The sequence below is a fragment of the Mauremys reevesii genome, linkage group 17, assembly GCF_016161935.1.
Source record: "Mauremys reevesii isolate NIE-2019 linkage group 17, ASM1616193v1, whole genome shotgun sequence".
In the NCBI taxonomy this organism is placed as follows: Eukaryota; Metazoa; Chordata; order Testudines; family Geoemydidae; genus Mauremys; species Mauremys reevesii.
In genome coordinates, this window is record NC_052639.1 from 27439594 (window position 1) to 27445217 (window position 5624).

The 5624-nt window shown below is 56.0% G+C and overlaps 1 non-coding gene across 1 annotated transcript; it reads right to left on the minus strand.

Moving 5' to 3' along the window:
- Positions 1-4281: 4281 nt before the first annotated feature.
- On the minus strand, positions 4282-4354 carry TRNAE-UUC. The gene has a single exon. It is a non-coding gene; the product is annotated as a tRNA-Glu (tRNA).
- Between the last annotated feature and the right edge of the window lie 1270 nt (positions 4355-5624).

A 5624-nucleotide genomic window follows, 5' to 3' on the forward strand; every position in this document is an offset into this window, starting at 1 on the left:
GCCACCCTGTCCTAACATTGATCTAACCCCTAAATTTTAGCATTGGGACCCAGTCCCCAGCCTCACTCCCAACCAGAGCCTGCTCCTCTTCACCCTTCTCCTCTGTCCCAACCTCCACAGCCCTCCTATTCCCAGTGCCCTCAATCCCAAACTCCACAGGCCCCCGCCTCACGCTGCTCCTCAATCCCAACCCACAGCTCCTCCTCTTCCCTCCAGTAGGTGCTTCAGAGCCCCTCAGGAAGATTTTCTTGCAAGGTTTCGTGTATGAGTCTGCATGTGGATTTACAGTATGTTGGAAATAGGCTTGGGTTGCTTGCCGAAATGATCACTTGTGGCTGGTGTTGCATTCCCAGTCTCCATGTTATTGGGGCAGGAGAAACAAAGAGTTGTTATCCTCGATGTGTGAACCAGGACTCAACCCTGGGTGGAAACTAAATGAGCTGCCCACAGATTCTGGCAGCCACAATGAGCATTTGGTGCGAGAGCTCAAACCTGCCTCTGTCCCAGAGGAGGGTTCATCCACGAGGGGCTTGGCCCACTGACCTATCAGCTCTTAAATCCCAAACTTTCAGTAATTTATTATCAGTGCCTGTGAGTGTAATTTAAACCATAAGAAAACCACACTGGAGGCTAGACCAAAGGTCCATCTAGCTCTGTATTTGTCTTCTGACAGTAGCCAATACCAGGTGCTCTCAAAACATCTCAACAAGGCACCACTGGGAGTTGAACCCAGGATCTCTTGTTTACAAAACAGGTACTTTAACCAGCTAAACCATAGAGCCTGCCTGTGACTAAGGTACAGTGTCTGCTCACACCTGACTCCCTGGCCCCACCTGGCCCACAAAAGCAGAGGAGCAGGTGAGGTTTTCCTTACAAGCTGTGTGTGTGTGAATCTTTGGCCAGATCTGCACTACAAAGTTATTTCAGCAGAATTATATTGCTCTGGTGTGTGAAAAACACACAACGCCTCCTCGGTCAGCAGCTTTTGGCTGGTGTACACACTGCAATGCCACGTTTGGCGACAAAACTGCCCTGTTTTGGTGTCAAAATAAAACCACTTCAATGAGAACAGTAGAGCTTTTGCAGCAAACTTAAAGTGACAGAGTGTCAGTGTAGACACTGCTGTTCATTATATCACCATAACTGGCCTCTGCCAGTATCCCACAATACCCTCTGTGAACTCGCCTGCCTGCAGTCCTGCTACAGAGCCATGGGCCTCTCCTTTCATAGCTCCAGGAAGTTCTGACAGCTGAGCCTGCTGCTCTGCTCCAGCAGCCAGGAGCAAATCACTGCTGTGGATGCTGCTCTCTCCCACCCTGCGACTACAGATCAGGGTGGCGGGAACTTCCCTTGAATGGGGAGCACCGCATCTGAACTGTGACACCCCAGGACACCCCTTCCTCGAGGAGGCTCTACCCGTCTAAACAGGGTCGGCTGTTTTCAAGTAAAATCACTAAAAGGGAAGGAGAAAACTCGAAAGAGGTTCCTCCTGGCGCTTGAGAGCCAGGAGAGCAGAGCAGGCTGGAGCCCCAGGCCTGGTCCCAGGCCTCCGTGGGGATGGGGCTGGCTACCCCCCAGCCTGCTCTGCTCCCCTGGCTCTCAGGCTTGTGTTGGTGTTGGCTAGATTTGTGCGGGTGTTTGTGTATATTAGCAATTGTGTGTGTGTCAGGATTCATGCATGTGTCTGTGTATGTTTGCAATTGTGTGTGTGTGTATGCGCTCTGCCGCCTCTGCCGGCACGACAACTATTTCTCTGTATGTCGCAGCCCCATACCGTCGACCCCAGTGGAGATTTCCCCATCTTACAAGGGCTGGCTGGCCTGACCCTTCTCCCCTCTGCGGAATGTGGCGGGGGCTGCAGCTCTCCCCCTGTGGGGCAGGAGTGCCACGGTGTGGGGTGCTGGTCTCCAATGCACCAGGAGAGTAGCTCAGTTGAGGCAGGGCAGGGCGTGTGGTGTCCGTTCTGCGTTGCCTGGTGCTGGGCCATTGCACAATCCCCAGCCACGCTGCACAGTGCACCCCAAGAGGGGACAAGGGGTCCAAGCACATGATCCTGCATGAGGGGATCATTCTCATTGGTAGCCATCCAGTGGCAGTGCGTTCCGCAGGCCTGGGCCGATGCGGGGGGGGGCAGGAGGTCCGTGTCTTGGGAGCTGTGGGGTGAACTGCGTGCAGTTGTATCTCTGAGCACGATTGTGAATATTATGGTGTGTGTGGGGGTGATTGTGAGTGTGGCTGGGGCGGTGATTGTTGCTCTCTTTGGGGTTGGGCTAGCATGTCCCTCTGGGTGTGTGGTGTCTGAGTGTTCTTGCGATTGTGTGAGTCTCTTTGTGCGTCAGAGTGTGTGTATGTGTGTGTGTGACTTGCTGCAGAATACAAAATCCTGCAAAGCCATTTCCTAGTGGTTAGCCCAGCAACACACTGATACAAACAGTGTCACAGATGCACACACACACAGAGTAGGGCTCAGCCCCACCAGCAGGGCAGCAGGGACACACACGTCTCTCCTGGGCCAGCTTGGACAATTTCCCATCACGACCCGGCACAGTGCTGGTGCCCCACACGGGGATGGGCAGTGACTGGGCAGGGGCAGATGTGCCGGATCTGTAAAAGCAGCAAAGAGTCCTGTGGCTCCTCATAGAATAACAGCCGTGTTGGAGCATGAGCATGGGTGAATCCCCACTTTGTCGGATGGATTCAGAAGGAAGCACTTTGGGAAAATCAGTCAAGGCCCTTAGCTGAGCTGAGACACAGACCCAGTGACCCTGCACCACCCTGGGAGGAGTGGGGTTGAGTGGTCAGAGCAGGGAGGGGCTGGGCACCAGGACCCCTGGGTTCTATCCCTGGCTCTGGGGTGGAGTGAACTGGGATCCAGGACTCCTGGGTTCCATAGGGGAAACTGTTTTTCCCTGTGCTTCCCTCCCTAGTGATCCCAGCCCAGCCCCCTAGTGGAGACTGAGCACAAGTGGGGGGAGTTGTTCTCCCACATTGGACTTATGATTCAAACCCCTCCCCCAGGGGCTATGATATCATGAAATCTGCCCCCCACCCCCAACACAGAGAAAACTGGTGGGATTCTGTCCACCCGCAGAGTATTTTCTCCGCCGTGCGCCTTCGGTTCATCTCGCTGATCTCCCTAATTCCGCCAGACACTGCTCATCTGCATAGCCCCGCCCATGGAAACGTGACACCTACTGTCCTGCTGGTTTCAAGTGAGTGAGTTGCCCTCGGGGAGTGAGCAGGTCCCAGCACGTCACAGCCCCAGCCAGGGCCGGCTCCAGGCACCAGCTCAGCAAGCAGGTGCTTGGGGCAGCCCAGGAAGGGGCGGCATGTCGGTCTTTGGCAGCAATTCGGCAGCGGGTCCTCGGTCCCTCTTGGAGGGAAGGACCTGCCACTGAATTGCTGCTGAAAAAGAAAGTGGTGCAGTGGAGCTGCCGCCGATTGTGATCACAGATTTTTTTCCTGCCGCTTGGGGCGGCAAAACCCTGAGCCGGCCCTGGCCCCAGCACACGGCACAGCCCCAGCACACGTCATAGCACGTCACAGCCTGGGGCAGGGAGATATTGGGGAAGGGGATGAGGGAGAGACCCAGCCCCATAGACCCATAGGGCAGCGGGATATGGGGGCAGGAGAGGGGATGGCGGGGAGAGACCCATCTCCATATACCCCCAGAGGCAGGAACTGAGGGGAGAAGGGGGGAGGGAGGGATCCAGCCCTATAGACCTGTAGGGGCAGGGAGATATTGGGGGCAGGAGGGGAGAAGGGGGGTTGGCAGAGACCCAGCCCGGGGTGCAGGGGAAATGGGGTGGTTTGGAAGGAACTGGGGAGGAGAAGAGACACATGGCAGGACAGGGAAACCGACTCACTCCGAATACATGCAGAGCAGGGCAGGGCGGAGGCAGATCATGCTGGTCCCAGGGTATTTTCGGGGGGTTCTGATTCCCCACTCAGCTGGGGGGCTCACTTCTGGGCTGAGGAGGATGCAGGGGCTGTGTGTGTGTGTCAGGCTGGGGGAGCTGCCTGGGCAGAGGTGCTGGAACTGGGGGTGCTGAGCCATGTAAATTATCCCGATCTAAACGCCATTGTAGAGAACACTATGTTGGCACACCGCTTCCTGGCAGCCAGAGACTGTGCTTTCTACACCTGCTCCTGTGGATGTGACCTCTCTCCTGATTGCTAAGGAAAGGAGCCTTTCCAGGAAATGGCCACAGCTTCTGGGAATCCGCATGTGGCTGTGAACAGAATTTGGCTCCTGGAACACAAGGCAACTTAAAAGCTGAGCACGCAGACAGGGGCTTGAACCCTGGCCCCTCAGATTGAAAGCCTGATGCTCTACCACCTGAGCTACCTGGGCTTGTTAAGAGCGTCTTCACCGTTCACCACAGGAGTGAGCAGGCAGGCAAAAGAGAGGCAAAAGAAAGTCCCCAGAACTCCTCCTCTTTCTGCACAGCCACTGCCTGTCAGCAGGATTCCTCCTCCTCCTCCCTCCTGTGCCTCAGTGCGACTAACTCTCCACAGCTAGACAGCCGGTCCGTCCGCTGCACCCCAATCCCCCATGCCTGAGCCTCCCTGTCAAAGCCCTGCACCTGGCCCCGTATAATTAAGTCTCACATCTCACTGGGAACTCGACTTCTTGTGCCAGAGAGTCTCGCCCCCTCAATAGGTGACCCAAGAAACACAGTGTCCACCTTTTCCAAAGAAGCGCATGAAGAAGGCACCGCATGGCTTAACGGATAAGGTGCCTGACTTTGAATTAAGAACTTGAGGGTCAAGTTCCTTTGTGGTTGTGTTGATGCAGTTTTACCTTCGTGCTGAAAGTCCTGCTCCTTTCAAATCTGGAACCTCTTCTTGGCCGCTCAGGCCAATGCTCTGCCTTCAGCTAGAGCCCCGGGAAGGAGTTGGGGGATGGATGTCACAAAGGCTGGGGCATGAGCCCCAGGTGCTTCCAGTCTAGCCTTTGCTATTCCTGAATTCCCAAAGGAAATGGACGGCTGCCCGGGCTAGCGTGTGGAGCAGTTTCCCTCTGTCCCTGTGCTTGAGGGGGGTTGCTACATAGCGCCTTGGGAGCCTGGATGTTTCTCTGCTTCTCACCAGCTGGAGAAAAGCCTCTTGGGATAACATCTCCTGCCCCACTGCAAAAGTGAGCATGGGGTATGGGAACGGTAAGAGGCCCCACCAGGGGGGCTGGCCCTGCTTTCCTACCATCTACTGATGTTGGACACAGAGCATCAGCAGCCACCCCGCATGGTGGTCTGCGGGTGGCCTTCAGTGGGGGTTTGGCATGGCAGGGAGCAGGCTGGCCGGGAGTCTTGTTGCCTGTCTGCTGGCCACACAGGCATGGTCCTGTCCTCGTCTAGCCCCGCCCTCAGTTGCTCTGTGGCTTATAAGCCTTCCCTCAGAGCTGTCAGCACCAGCCGCCTCTGCTCCAGGTGCCCAGAGGAGGAGAGGTGTGCTGGGCTCCAGCCTGGGACTCTGCCTCCCTCCTGCCTATCAAGCCTGGCCCTGGCACTGCTTTCTTCAAGTGCCATGTGAGCAAGAGGAAAAGTGTGGCTACAAGCACCAGACTTGTGGGCATCAGGTGAAGCAGTGAGAATCCCAACCACTAGAGCCACTTCTAAACCCCC